Genomic DNA, 17,141 nt, shown 5'->3' with positions numbered 1-17,141 from the left:
AAAAGAGAGCACTTTAGAAACGCTCCCCAATGTTTTGCTTTACAATCCACTGCTTCGTATTGGCTAAAAGAGACAAACTCATTGCCTGGGACTAATTTATGCAAACTAATGCCCCTTTGGGGGGTCCCCTGGCCCAGAGCTCATTAAAGTATAGCTTTGGTGGCCATATTTTTCGCCTTATTTTCCACTGGTTGGGGGTGGGGAGACTGCTCCTGGATTGAAAAAGGCAAAACAAACCGAATAAAAACCTCTCGGCGAATCCGTTCTTTCTTTCAGCATAAAACATGAAGAAAAAAATAGTAATACTTTAAAAAAAAAAAAAAAAAAAACAAATTGTAAGGAAAACAAATTTAAAACTATAGTAATTGCTTGCATAAAAATCGCTACTTTATTTTTGTTGATTAGACTTTTATTTCATGTAAAATAGATGGTTTAAGAATAATTTCATAAAACGAATTACATATTTGATTTTGTTAGTATCTCAGAAAAATCAGTTCAATGATTAACCATAATATCGGTATTTAGAACCACCGTATCATCGAGAATAGGGTCCAACATTGATTGCGTGCCAGACATTGAGTAAGAAAAAAACCATAATATCATGAATATTTACTGAAATCTTAAAAACCTATTAAAATGAATTATGTTTCCAATTTAATTTAAACCATAAAATCGTTTTTTATTTTATCTTATTCTATTTTATTTTATAGCCGTCGTGAAAAAATCCGAACCAATTTTAAGTTTACGACCATCAGGGTTTAACTCTGTAGCCTCGTTATTTTAACCCAATCCAGAAGACAAGAGAGTAACGTTTGGATCAAGCATTTTAGAAAATTAGCCTGCGTGGAGGACTTTTTGATGGAAGTAACCCGCATTTGCTTTACATGGAGAGGAAAACCTCTCATTGCAAGTTTAACGACAAAGGAACTCTAACCCATGATCCATCAACCCTTGAGAATATTTTATATTAGCACTGTCGTCGGAAGTAGAATTCGTATCGACCAGCCCTCACTGGGATTCGAACCTGGGTTATCTCGTTGAGATGCGAGCGCTCTATCTTCTGATCCACAGGGAGTTAATTTTTTCTGGAAAATCTAAGTATGCAATTAACGAACCGGATTTTTATATAAAATTTTGAAGGTGGCTCCCATCCGCCTGTGACGTTAGGGTTAATTTTAGCATCATTGATTGAATTTTTTGTAAATATTTCACGCGCTCATTTTAGATTTTGATTCAATGCGTTGTTCTTAAGTATTTGATCGCTTCTACAGTATTCGGAACCCTAAAACAAATCAAGTTCACTGAGATTGAAAGCTACCAGGTCGTTCCTTTAACTCAGTTCATTGTTAAATAGCTAGAAGTCAGCATTTCGGACATTTGAAATGCCTCTGCATCTGCTTTTCATGGGAGGGAAATTAAAAATACCTCACTCTTTAATGCCGACTTTAAACTGCGATCCTTTTACTACTGATGCATGTTACGACGGTCCTATGGTCATGGTATAATATGCAAACTAAGATTTTCATAACCAGAATTCGAACTGCACTCAGAATCGAGAACTGTATCCCCATGAATTATCCAACACCATTAGTTGGTTTTTGTAAAGTTTCAGTGATATTATAGTTTAACGTTTTTTATCAAAGCTCTATCGCCAAAGAAAATAAAAAGCATAGTTTAAGTGCCTTACACTTGAAGCGATGACTTTAAACTACATATATAATCTTGCCGTGAAAAATTGTCTGGGCTTTAGAGCAGACAAATAACTTCAAATATTTTAAAAGTTATTTAACTTTTTAAAAAATCGCCAATTTGGTGATATTTTTCATCTAGATGAAAATTATCAAAATCACAGCCTTATTCGCAGTTTTTGCAAATTTTTATGAGCCCAAGTAATGTAGCAATGGTGTAAGTTTTGAAATATTATTAAATTAGTCGACAAACGCCTTTGTGGCTTTTCTTCTATTGACGTTTTGCGCCATTTTCAAAATAAGCATAAGCAGCTCTGGCTTTAGATGAGCTAAACTTGACCTAAAATAGTCATTACAAACTCACAGCAGTTATAAAAATAGCATATTATTCGCAAAGAATCATAATTTATTATTACGACGGAGCCTTCGGAAAACAACCTTAATATTCATAATTATTTTACAAAATGCATGACAAATTCGACACATGACAGTAAGGTGACATACCATTAAAATGATTAATATAATTATGATATTTTAAATTTATTTTATTCAAGAATAATTTATTGAAAAATAATTTATTTAAAAATTACTTATTTAAAAATAATTAAATTCAGAATAATTTCTACAAAGCGCATTCTCAAAACACAGCTTTCAAATTATTCTCTACTTTCAATTATTTTTCCTTAACTGGTTTTTTGACTTTTCGTACAGAAATTTTTGAATAAATCCAGTCACATCATTTTTCTGCCGAAATGTATGAATAAAAATGTAATATATAAATGTTTAGATCGTATAGCGTATTTTTTAACACGAGATGCTTTTTGACACTTAAAAGCATTTCATATCAATGTTGAATTTTTTGAGGGATTTTATACATAAATATTAATACCAATTTTGCTGCCTAATATTGATTGTAATCAAATTAAAGAATCACGATTTCAGTTGCAATGGAAAATAAAAGATTTGCTGTGTTGCTTGAGTATTTGCTTGGTTTTCATTTTGTAGCTTTTTGGGTCAGACTATTGCAATTCTAAAAAAATAACTCAACGACCGTACAATAATACGCAATGTGTTAACATACTCAATAATAATATGTATACGAATTATAATATACATAAGCAATAATAATAAGTATCAATATTCGTATTAAAATAATAATCTGTAAAAATATACGCAACAATAATCTATATCGAAAACAATAATAATGAGTATCAATATTCGTATTAAAATAATAATCTGTAGTAATATACACAATAATAATCTTTATCGAAAACAATAATAATAAGTATCAATGTTAGCAATAATAACCAGAATTAATGTACGCAATATTAATGAGTGTCAATAAGCGCTACCATAATCTATTTTAATGTACGCAATAATATTCAGTATTAATGTGCACAATAATAAGTATCAATACACGCAATAATAATCTGTATCGATAATGAACATCAATATTCGCAGTGATATCCAGAATCATTGTACGCAATATTAATGAGTATCAATATAAACGCTATAATAATCTCTACAAATAAAAGCAATATTAAACAGTATCAATGTAAGCAATACTAATAAGTATCAATTTACACGATAATAATCCATATCAATGTACGCGATAATAATAATTATCAATAAATATACTGCTCAAATTATCTATATTTATCTGAAATCCTGACAGTTAGGGCAATTAGCTCCTGTATTGTTATTATTTTGATTACCCAGTACTATTCTAAAGAACAATCAATAATGATTCAAAGAACAATCAACAATACTATTCCAGGCAACAATAAATTCCAGACAACAATCAAACAACAATCCCAGTACTATTCTAAAGAACAATCAATAATGATTCAAAGAACATAACAATGATTCAAAGAAAAAAATGAACGATCAATAATGATAAAAACAATCAATAACAATCAGAATTGATTACCCAGTACCATTCTAAAGAACAATTAATAAATGTCATAAAAATATCAAATAAATTATCAAATAATTAAATTAAAAATTATCCTAAATATCTAGTAAAATATCTTTAATTGCAGTAGTTATCCAATCCAATTAGAAACCATTTCCAATATTTACTGTTAAAAATATGATTAACCCTTTGTATCACCGCGTTACACATCTGCAACATACATGAAAATTCAATCATATAATGAGCTGGATTTACCTATAAAATCGAACCAAATTCAGGTAAAGAAAATATTGCAAACTCGGGGGAATCAAGTCTTGGTGCAGCTACCAATATTATAGCGCGTTCAGCAAGAATTGTTTCACGACATAATTGCAGGATATACAATTTTTTTACAACAATCCCCTTGATTGTATATTTGGCTAAGGAGGGATTGAAAAATGTGAAAACCATAAAAACAACAATTTCAAAATTTTTCATATGAAGTTTTAAATATATTGGAATTTTTGTGCTATTTTTCACGATAGTGGAGATGTTCAACAAATGCTTTTTATCAATAAATTTTAAATTTTAAGGTCTTAATTTTTTCATTATTTTTTACATGCTTAATATGCTGTATTTTAACATCCGCGTAAATATTTCTTAAATCAGAGTTGTTGAGTTACAAAGGGTTAAAAAGAAAAAAACTTTATGAACCACTTTAGTTCAACTGCTGAGTTTATTCTTTGGAAATAGAAGAAGCTGCAAAATTTTGAGTTGTGATTGCTTGACAAATTTCATTTGAATTCGAAAATTTCATACTTGGTATGGATTTTATTTTTAAGAATTATGTATTTTTCCTCCCATTTTAAGACGAAAAACATACGGGATTCTTTAAAATTCAAGATAATCGCAATCTATATCTATAATGCAGCAGTAATCACTGTTTCAGCAGAAACAATTTACTGCATGCGCTGATTGTTTTGAGAATCAGATGTTTCTCTCCCAATTTAAAAAAAGAAAATAATTGATTATTTAACAAAATTACATGCGACATTTTTTTTCTATATATATATATATAACTGCCTCTATCAGTGTTTCATAAATGTTTTGCCTCACGTACTTTTTATTCTCATTAAACAAACTCCATTGGTTAAAAAAATTATTTACATTTTTTAATTTTTAGATAATTGCTAAAAAAAACATTTTAATAATGTTACTGAGAAGATCTGTTAGATTATGAAAATTATATTTATATTAAAATATAAAATCCTAAAAAAAAGTAGCTTGAAAAATGTCATATTCAAAAACATATCCAATTCAACGTCATTCCAATAATTGATTTTGTGAATTTCAAAAAGTAGCGGTAGTTTTCTAAAAGAAATTTCAATGATGAATAACTATTTCTCTCAAATCTAAATAACTGAAAATTTGAAAAACTATTGTTTGGAAGTGAGCCTTGTTTGCAAGATTTTCCCTTTAACGCAGAAAAAAGCACAGGTGTTTAAATGCTGTATTTCATAACCATAAATTATTAAAATGCTAATAATATTCATTACTTATTTTGGCCTAAATTAATGAAAAAAGTATGAAAAATGTGTGTAACAAAAATTTTGCGACAAAGGGTTATGAAATGAGTACCAGGTCATTTAATTTCTAATCAGTTTTAGAGTAATTAAATTATGAATTTTAAGTTTTTTTTATGGTTTCTTTGTTTTTTAATTTTTTTATTTTGGCATATATAGAATTAAGAAGTTGTCAAGCAGCGAGTAGTTACATAATTATTTTATACAAATTTACACAAACATGATAATATTTCCAGGATTATTTCCGATATTATTTATTTATATTCCACACATTTCCAACTCCAAGGAATGAAGAATTGTAATGCATAAACTAATAATTGTTTGAATTATTCATTAAACACATAAAAAAAATAGGATGGTTTCTATTGCTATCGTACATTTGTACATACAACGATTACCGTTCGTGTTATTTAAATGGTTTGAATTTTTGATGCCAAATTTGATTCCAAACATATTAGATTCAGAAATCCTAACCCTTTGGGTGTTTGATCTCTAATTATCGATGAAAAAAATAACATATTTATCTGCGTCAAAATACCCGGCAACGTTCCAAAAAAGCAATCGTTCAAACGAAATGGAAATGGATATTAAAACCATCATTACCTTTCCGCACTCTGCAATTTATGCCACCTTGTATTATGCCATTGCAATTTAGAGAATCGTTCATCACATTACACCTCTGGTGCCTTTTTGTAATGATTCTCTAATTCCTCTCTTTATGGCTGTAAGTACTTTGTAGGTGCTATTCGCCAATCTGTAATTTGACGCTCCTACCATGGGATATTCTCTATCATTCCTGGCGGGAGATAAATTCGGTTTTGTTTTGTTTATTTGGTTCGAGAAAGACAGTTGCAACTTTTATAAAGGTATGGGATGCATTGGACATGGAGAAAATAAGGGTGCGCATAAAAATGTAATGAATGGTTGCAGTTAAAAACCGCGTGGCATAGACAACCTGTCTGCATGCTGGAGTGTTTTGATGATGTTGCGGCGACAGTTTTGGTGTCAGTCAATTGCAGGTTTTACTGAAGTTGGAAGCTAATTACGAGTCAAACGCGCCAATCATCTGTAAATCATTAATATTTTTTGCGATAGAGGTGTTGACAACCGGTGTGAGTTGCGCTTATGTGTTCTGGTGATGATGTTTTCACTGAATTCTTGAGATTCTGGCGAAGTGTGGGAAAAAGTGGAATTTTTCAAGGCCAGCTGTTAAAAGTGAAAATGGGATTTTGAATCAAAGAGGTATAGCTGCAGACATGTTAGGACTCGGAATTGAAACTTTGTCAACGGATGAAAAAGGCAATTTTAACCCTAATCTTAAAAATAATTTTAAAAAAACTATTTAATATTCCCATTTAGGATGAAAGAATGAAAATGGAATTTTTTTATGGGATTATCATTATATTGTAACGGAGGAAAGGAAATAAATCGGGAGAAAAACTAATCAGTAAGTGGAGGATGAATCAGTGAATGGAAGAATCAATGAAACAGCGAATCAGTTTCTAAATAAATAGAGAAGTTCTTTTTTTTTTAATTCTTATTGTTCTTTTTAAACTTGAATGGCCAATTTTTCGAATTATTTTTTTTTTAGTTCGATTACATTTATTGAATTTATAATAGTGTAAAGTGGAAAAATATTTCGTTATAATATTTTATCAAAGTACATAATTTTTTTAAAAAAATAGCGTGCCACATTAATAAATATAACAAAGGACAAAATAAGATTCATGGGTTTTAGAAATAGTTTAAAATCTTCTTTTTATCATTATTATTTATTTAAATTTAAAATAGGTTCCGTGCCAATTCTAGGCGCAGTGACTTATTATTCGCACGACAGCTCGTCGTTGTCCACACGAGAAAAGAATTCAGATACTTGTAAACCAGTACGTTTAAATATTTATTATTATGGTTGCTCACTCGCCGCTTTATATTTCAGATCTTTGTTGCCAAAGCGGAAAAGGAATTAGGCTGTCTAAGCTCATCATCGTTGTCTAAGAGAAATATATATTATAGATGTTGCACCTTTCAAAAAAAAATTTATCTTTGTTTTTTAAATGGAATTATTGTTTACATTTTAGATAACAAAGTATCTGCTTTTTAACTCGCGAAGAGAATCAAAATTAAATTTAATCTTCATTATTGTAGTTCAGGTGAAATTCAAGTGTTACAAATTTTGAATAAGGAGAGAGTAAATCGATTTAGTAGAACTTGAGAAACTGTGATCACTAGTTTGAAGATGATACTGTAAGAACGCTAAAAATATGCTGTGCTGGCTTATAGACCATTAGCATAAAAAAATGAGAACTTTAATTCGAAAGTTCGACCGTATATTCCTTAGATGTCAATGTATTTGATAACATACATTAGTTATCCTTTTCAAAGAGGAGGTATAGGTATAGGTACTTTATTTACGTCGCACTAGAGCTGCACAATGGGCTATTGGCGACGGTCTGGGAAACATCCCTGATGATGATCCGAGACATGCCATCGTAATTTTGATCCTCTGCAGAGAGGATCCCCTGCTCCCCTGCTTTGGTAGCCCAACGACCTGCAAGCGAAGTCGAGCACTTAACGGTAGAACAGTTCAACGAGGAACGATATCGCACACCCTCGGTCTCTACGCAGGCTTATCAAAGTGGTCACCCACCCGCTTACTGACCGCAGCCAGTGATGCTTGACTTCAGTGTTCTACTGAGAACCGTGTGTTTCAAAAAGGAAGATACATAAAAACACAGGAAGATTTTAATTGATCCATAGGAGATACACAGATACATGCATAGAAAAGGATAGGAAGAAAAAAAATTCAAAAATAAAAGCCTAAATCATATAGTGCGAAGAATTTCAATTAAATTCTAAGATTTTTTTTTACCGTAAGATTTTTTTTATTTATTTAAGAATGCGCATTTAAAATAAGTTTTTATGCTTCTACAAACTGAAAAATAATTTCTCGAAAGTTCGGAATTTTATAACACTTATTTATTTTGTTTCATACATATTTTATCGGGTAAAAATAAAATTACATATAATATTAATATTGTCTTCATAATTAAATAGTAACATAATTTTAATGAATATATCAAAATTATAATTATGCTGCTTTTATATAAAATTAAAAATAATTATTATAACGTGACAATTATAATCGACTTAGATCCATCCAAATCAATAAAGCTACAATTTGATGCCAAAACCATTTTAGACAAAAACTTGATTGAATGAGGGGACACAGGCAGAAATTTAACCATTTCGAATATTCCTGATCACCAACACCGATTGAAATTTAATATCCAACTCATCTTAAAACTCGCGTCCTACATCTATTAGAGCAACACTCTCAGAGGAATAGTATTAGCCTATAAAACTTCACCGCTTCGATTTCAGTGCCCAGAAATATTGCGACAGGGGCGGCACGGGCAGCAGCCCCGGCGCGTTATTACCCATCATCGAGTGAACATCCAGCGGATTGTCTTCGTCTTAGCACCGAAGAAACCATTTCTGGAGAAATCCTCCCACTTACCCAGACTCACCAGAAATCCCATGGGTATCGTATAGGTAGAGGTGGCGTCTCCAGAATTATCCCCATAGGCCTGTCCCTTGTGCTCTTAAGCAATGGGGCCCCAGGGCCCCCTCAACTCTTTCTCTCCTATCAATGCCTGGCCTTCCCTATGGAGTCGTTCCTTTAATTTACATACGGACTAGGAGAAATAGAGTTCTGGGCCATCATGGCTGTTCTGTAGGGTATTCCACGAGGAAAGGGTTCTAAATTCGTAGAGTGTTCAAAGGGGAGTTGCCCGTAAATAATTGCATCTTCCCAAACGTTGCGTGCGCATACTAGGGAATAGGACTAGGGCACGAAACAAGAGAAAACCTAAGAGTTTTCTTTTTTTTTTGCTGACTAGAAGATTTAAGTAAAGCAGTTTACAAAAGATGGATTTTGTTCAGTGTGCTTGATAATACCACTACGCCACAAAGTCTAAAAAAAATTGGTAAACGTAATATTTAAACAACAGTAAAAGCTCGATATAAAGAGAACGGTATATTACGTTCAAAAATTTTACGTTCACAACGAGCTAAAAATCCCTAGTCCTTTGCTATGACGGCAAAACTTTTTTTAGTTTTATCAGTTGTTTAAGTGAGCAACATTATGCGAAAAAGGTAAGATTGGATAACATTTTTATTTATTTCCAATATCACTATAGAAAAGAAATAAAAAGCATCGTTTCGTTCTTGCAATTTTAACCCCTTATTTTTATAAAATACTAGCTGACCCGTCAAACGTTGTTTTGCCATATGAATTATTTCTAGAGTATGGAAATATATCTTATTTATTGTGTGCGTATGTGGTATATGAGTGAAGGAGGCATGGAGCGCTGTGAACGATGACGGAATGTGAAGATAACAACACACCAAATAATAATTTTTTTAATTTATTGTAACTTTCTTTTATGAATTATATTTACAACGAATTCTGAAAATATTAGTCAACAATATTAATCTCTTAGTGCAATGTAGTGTACAAAATTTTTTGTCATTCCATCTTTAGCTAACACAAATAAACTGGATCGTTTGCCCACTCGAGAGCATGCCACGTATAATTGTCCATGTGAAAAACATGGTGTGCTCAAATCAAAGCCACAAACAGACATTGTTTGGCCTTGAAATTTATTAATAGTCATTGCAAATGCAAATCTAATGGGGAACTGAATGCGTTTAAATTGAATTGGCACATCTGTGGGTATAATAGGGATTCGTGGAAGTAATATACATTCACCCATTTAAAATAGTGACTTCGATAACGTTGTTCATTAATTTTTTAACGACTAATCGTGTGCCGTTGCACAGCCGTGGGGGTTCAAATTACGAAGCAAAATAACAGGAGATCCAACTTTCCCCTGGCGGGGATAGTGATCAAGTGTTAATTGATCAGCTATCGACCAGGGTTAAAAAATATAAAATGCTATTAAAAAGTAGGGGTTGGTGGTAGGAGGGTGAAAATTAAGGACTGAATGGATTTTTTAATGCCACACCATGAAAAAATAACAAAAAAAAATTTGTCCAAAAAATGAAGAAAAAAAATAGTTATAAACCTATTCTCATCCGACAGTAGGTATCCGACAGTAGGTCTTACTGAATATATATATATATATAATTTCATCAAAATCAGTCAAGCCGTTTCGGAGGAGTATAAACACTAAAACTGTGACATGAGATTTTTATATACAGGATAGAGTATGCGACAACAGGGTAAATTATCTTCCTTCTGATAAAAAAAAAATTCTTCCGCTATTTTTAAAAATATTGCTATTCATTTATAAAGTATACTTATATCTATCAGGAACCCTTATTTTCCTACACGACAACTTACTATTAAAATCAGCAATCATTATTATCAACGAAAGGTATTGCACTTCATTTCATTTAAAACTTTTAACGATTTAGAAATTTGTTTACCGTAATTTAGTCTACAATCAGTACGAAAAAGCAGTCTACTGTCGATATTACTTTAAATCAAAGTAATTGTTTAAGAAGAAAGCTTAAAATATGTATATTTCCTTTTTCTTTTCTTTTTTTTTTTTTTCAGTACTGTTAGAGCTCTTTTAACGTTAAACATGTGTGTTTGCTTTTAAGGATAAAGTCTTTATAACGAAAATTTCATTTGCCATTACGAATTGTCGTTATAACGGACTTTAATAGCATAAATATTCCTTAATAACACTTATACGCTATGTAATGCATTTCGGCATCAAAAGTAGAATGTTTGTCGGCTTCGCTAAAATTTATTGTAGGATATACAAATCCTAGTTTGAACATTGGGAGTCGAATATTAGCATCGTAGTAAAGAAAAGAAAAGAAAAAAAAAGAAGAAAAAAACATCATCTACTTTAACGAATCGCGAATGAAAAAAGCGGAACCGGGAACATCGAAACCTGTTTGAATATCCTAGGTAACAGAGAGTCGTAAGGTGATTATTAGAAGTGCTTCTATGCTTCATAAGGCAATCAAACTAGTTTTGGTGTTTTTAATATCGCTTTCCTCACTAATAATTCGAAAGATTTGGATAGCTTTTTCGTTTTTCCAATGCCTAAATAGTAATTTGCAATCCCTAATGTGAATGTTTTTTTTTTTCATCTTTAATAAGGGTTTAAAAAACAAATTATTTTGATACCTTGTATGTCCCTCTTTATAACATTTTTTCTTTTTTTTATTTTTGCTGATTATACAGTGCATGAAATTAAAAAAAATTATTCCTAATGGCTTTGAATACAATGATTATTTCCGAAATATGGTTAAACGCTATCAATAAACTGACAAATAGTAGTTGATAGACTGCTAAAATTTAAAACCACATTTCGATCTATTGCTCTTAAATTATCGATTACATTAGATTTTTGATAAATAAATAGCATAAAATATGGAAAATATTAAGATCAATTTTTGATATTTAGCTAAGATAAATTTTAGAGTAATACATATCAAAAAAACTAAATCTCCCAAATAAAAAGTATGTTTTTTCTATAAGTTAATGTTCTTGTCTAATTTTCAGATTGTTCTCCTTTTGATATAGGGATGCAAGGCCTTCCATAAAAATAAAAAAAATAGTCTGGTAGGTCTATATGATTTTTAAAATTTAGATTTTTGCTCTAAAGTTGAAATGTATAGATTCATAAATTTTAAAAACTTGTTTTTATATTTTTCTCATTCATAAATTTATATTTTCAAAATTTCTAATCAAAAATGAACATATCTTATGTTTTATTAACTATTCCTGCAATTCTGGGGTTACGGCGGTCGCCATACAATTCTCCTCTTTGCCTTTTCCTTCTTGTCTTAAGCTCTGCTTCTTGCTAATACGTTTAATTGACTGAAAAATTTGATTATTTTATTGACTGATTTGAAAATTCAGTGTACTCAAAACCATATATTTGAAGTTCTTATAAAAATTTTATCTTAATCCTTTAAATATTGGAATAAAATTCTCGATAAAATACGCCTACGACATTTATCATATCAATTTCACAACCCAAACAAATCTTCCCAATTTATTATCAAAGTAACCATCCTAGCATGACCCATCCCAAGTACAATTTTTACCGTTGCCATTTACAAATCATCATTATTGAATTTAAAGACACACGCCAAACGATATCTCTTTCCCGTTCCAGGAAGGAAAAGAATCCTTCCATTTAAATCAAAAAGAAATAATCGAAGTTGACGACTAGTCAACGTCTAATCCTCAATCTTTGTCGCACACAAATCTTAAATTGCGTGCAATCGCCCTGTTGCCATTCCCTTTCACAAAATCTTTTAATAAGCGGGATTAAATAAAGCAGAGGGTGCGGAAAACACACACGACAGGAAACGTAGAGGTCGGGTCATCGTATCAATCAATTTCCTATCTGTTTTAATCCAGACTGTTTCGTTACAAAAGATATGATATTAGATGAGTTTATTTTGAAACAAGGACGATGACATTGAAATCGAAGTACTCATACTGCTTCGCTGATGTTTTTTTTTTTTTTTTTTTTTTTTGTTTAAAAATAATAATAATAAAGTAAAAGCATTTTAAAGAAAAACACCAAGGTGAAATTTTTTTTAAAAAAATAATAAAAAAAATCTTGAAATGACTATTTCTGAAAGCAACGCTTTTACTTATTTTCATACTCAATTCGACATTTATAATAAAAATTAGGCGGTAAAATTTTTTCTTTCAAAATATTAATTAAAAAAAATTGTCTCTCAAAAGTCTTTGCTATGTTGAAATAAATATCATGTCATATACTTATATAATATTGTATGCATTCGTTGTATAAATATTGTTACGTTTTTACTCATGTATGATGTTTAAAATTTCCCCAACTCTTCGCAGTACGCTAACCCCTTTCTTGAGTAGAAGGATAAGAGATTTTTTAAAATAAAATCTAACAAAGAGAAAATTTGTATTATAAAATTTTAAACCATTAGTTCTTAAAACATTCGTGACCATTACACACTTACTGGATGGCAAGACATATATTTAATTTATAAAAAAATTCTAGGAAGCATTTAAAAAGTCAAGTATTTGAAAATAAGAAAAGCGTAGAATTCTTTTTTTATTTACCCAATCTTTCCATACAAAGGCGCAGAGCCAACTTGTATTTTTCACAATTCTTAATTATAGTAAAAATTTCCGCTTTGATCGAATTATAACTTTGATTTCTTCTTTGCTTTGCGTGAAGATTACACCATTAGTTTTTCTTGATTTAAAAAAAATTTTATATTTCAAAAAAGAAAAAAAAAACTTATTCGGAACTATTTCATTGCTTTTAGGGTACGTAAGAGTTTATAATAAACAGTAAGAAACTATCGGTTTTCTTGGAAGTTTTAAATTAATTGTATACTGCACCAAAAATGAATGACGCAATTGAATTTGTAATTCATATGCAGCAAAAAGGGAATAAGTCTCTTTCTGTTTTTAATTCATCGTAAAATTCAGCTGCTGCCATCTATAAGAAATGTAAGAAAGCAAAAAACTACCTTCGAATAATTATTTAATTTCTCCAAGCAATAAGCATTTTTGAAATACTTACGCAGGAAAATAAGCTGAAAGCTAACAAAAATCATGCCTTTACAATAGTTATAAACTATTTATTTTATTTAAAAAAAAAAAATAGCTGAATACTCGTTCTTCATACGTGGTGAATAAAAAAAAAATCAATTAATGAGTATTTAACAACACTACGAAATCACCCACAAAACTGAAGGCATATTCTGACACAATTGAAGTGGCTTAGTGAAAGAACCAGGTAAGTGACATTTTTAGGGGAATTTATGAATCAGTAAAAATAACAAAGTGGTGCATCAATATGGGTATGTTTAATGTAACAGAAGTGTTTTTGCTTCAGCATGCTTGCATGATTTTTATTTTCAAATTAGGAAGTGGTAAATAAATTAGGGCAAAGAATTATTAGTACATCTGGGTACCGATTGAAGATTTGATATCAATGAAACAAAAATATCTAAAATCTGTTTAAAAAATCTCGTGCAACAATGAAAAATTTTTTCCCCCAGTGTTATGCTTTTTTTTCTTCTTCAAATTAGTCACGTGTTTTTTATAAATGTAAAATAACAATAAACATGAAATGTTTAAGAGTGAATTATAAATTTATTAATCAGTGAAAAGAAATATGACCTACAAAAGAGACAGACTTTTATAGATCGCTTTTTTTTCTCAGGAAAAAAATCTTTATTGAAAGATTTAGGTTAGAAAAATCTGTAGATAAAAAAAGCTTTGTAAAATTAAAAGTTATTCTCAAAAAATCAAAACTTTAATATGTTATTATGTATTTATGTTTTATATAAAGATGGACTGATAATTAATTAAATGTTAAGTTTAGTAAATAATGTAAGAAAGTGCTCCTTATAGGTTGCTTTTTTATTTTTAGAGCAAATCAAACAACTAATATACAATATCACATATGTAAGCACATCATTTGCTTAATACATAAACAGATTAAACATTGCACATAAAAAATACTTTGTGCGAAGAACTTATCCAATGATAACAAAGGTGCCTCGATCACATAGAACCATATAAAGATTAGATACTAACAAGCTTGGCGCATAACATTTCAAATGAGTAAGCAATATTGAGATCATGTTGAAAAAGTGAGGTAAATATTTCACACTTTATTTGATCGTTGTATTGTGAGATGAAGTAACTACTACAAATTTATTGCTTGATATTCTTAAAAAATAGTGATATTTATAAAATATTTGCAAGAAAGTAAAACTTCAATGTACGAGTAATATGAAAGTTAAGTGCTTTTGATTTTTGACATAAAAAAATTTTCTAAAAAATCATCAAAAAATATTTTAAAAAAATTAATTAAACTAGGAAAGGAAATAGTAAACATGGGAAATTTTCTCGAAAAATCCATTTTTTAGGGAAAGAAATTATCCCCTATGATTAATACAGATTACTGATTATGCAACAGATTACTTTGATAAATCTCTTTGTTTCTTGCCTATAAATACCACCTTTTTCCAAACGCTCTGCAGTTGTGAGGAAAAATTCTCACTGTTTCTAGGCAAATTGGACAAGAGTCCTTAATTTTCCTTATCAATACTATATTATCCCCATGGTTGCTTAACAATGGACTTGTCTTAAGAAAAATTTTCCCTAAACACTGAAGTGTGTTTCTTTGTGAGTGTTGTGGATTTTAAGAAAAGGGATAAATGGAATATTTAAAAAGAAGGAACGAAAAATGTGAATTTAATGCAATGTCTGAAAAAATAACATTTAATTTTACACAAAAATTTTGTATTTTAAGTTAAAAGATTTATTTTGAGATTTTGTCAGAAAACGCTCGTTAAATTTTTAACTAATTAAATAACAAAAATAAAAACTTTAATTTAGTAAGAAGGTTCATAAGAAATTAAAAAACTTAAAATTGCATTTAAATTTAGTGTCAGAAAAAATAAGCCTTAATCTTCATATGAAAACTAAGTATGGATTTTAATACCAAAAAATAATTCTAAACTTCAAAAAGAAATTTTATTATAAGAAATTATTATTTAAATTAGATTAATTTAACAACAAAACTAAAAACTTCAGCTCATTAGAAAATTTAGTCTTATAGATTTTAGGAGAAATTTTACTTAAAATTGTATTTAAATTTAATGTCTGAAATAATAAACCTTAATTTTATATGAGAATGCATTTTAATATGAGATATTTATTTTAAGATTTTAGAAGAAATTTTGTTTTAAGATTTTATAAAAGAAATAATTACTTAAAAATTCAAAATAATTTTAAAACAAAGCTGAGTGTTATAGATTTTAAGCTAAATTTAATTGAAAATCCAGAGAAAAAAAAATATAGAATACTGAACATTAAGGCTGTGTGTCATATCTCAATATAACATAAAGAAATAGAATGATCTGACAGTTTTCCCACATTAATTTCCATATATTTTTGGTTGTTAACAGGATGAAATATATAAAAGTCATAAAGGTATCATTTTCCTAAAAATATTTTTGTACTCCTAATTCAAAAGTTACATGTAATTTTTTTTTTTTCTTATTCTAATCTGTTATTATTACATTTTTGATTTTAATTGATTTCTAAATTAAAAGTTTTAAGACTAGAAGAGTTGTTTCTTTATTATAATATAATTCTATAATATTACCTTAATATGCTGCATTTTAAGAAAAACTTACTTAAATCAGTGCTTAAATTTATTAACCGTTTTACAACTATATTATAGTATAATAAATATTACAGTAAAAAAGATTTGTTAAATGATTTGGAACTTAACGATCAGCTTCAGTCTGTTCAGTAAACGAAAATATTAAATTATGCTTGTGCACTCAACATATTTGTAATGATACACCTTTGAATTTAACTGTTATTTTAAAAAATTATTACTAAGCAAAATTATTTATATTCACTAATAAATCTTAATAGAATCACCACCAGGGAAACTTTTGGACGTGGGTTCACAAACATAAGTAAACAGAATTATTTTTAGAACATATACTTTAAGTGAATAATTTCACCTTTTGTAGAAAATAACAATTTTATGCTAAATAACAATAATTACTGTGAAGCAATCACTGGGGTTGTTGAGCAGTAGTATTCTACAACTATACATAATTTTCTTTAAGTGTGAGCATTTGATGAAATAAAAGAATTTTAGTGAAATTAATAAAAGTGCATAAAAAGTTTAGAAAATTTAGGTGACAAAGAAAGAGGCATTGATTTGTACTTTTAAGTTCAATAATTACTAACTATCATGATTGAGCAATAATTTTAATCTGATCAATATGAAACTTTTAATAGAGAGCTAATCTAAGTCCTACGAGAAATACATTATAAATTTTCATAACATTTTTTTCATTGTAAAGCAGGAAAAAAATTTAAAAGCATTATATTGCTTCCTAATCAAGATTGCCATACTTTGTAATTTAATTTGCAAGAATATAGTTTTTTTAATT

The sequence above is a fragment of the Parasteatoda tepidariorum genome, chromosome 9, assembly GCF_982258835.1.
Source record: "Parasteatoda tepidariorum strain Cologne lab strain chromosome 9, Ptep-v5.0, whole genome shotgun sequence".
Lineage (NCBI taxonomy): Eukaryota > Metazoa > Arthropoda > Arachnida > Araneae > Theridiidae > Parasteatoda > Parasteatoda tepidariorum.
The sequence above is the reverse complement of the archived record's forward strand: the minus strand, read 5'-3'. Positions refer to the sequence as shown.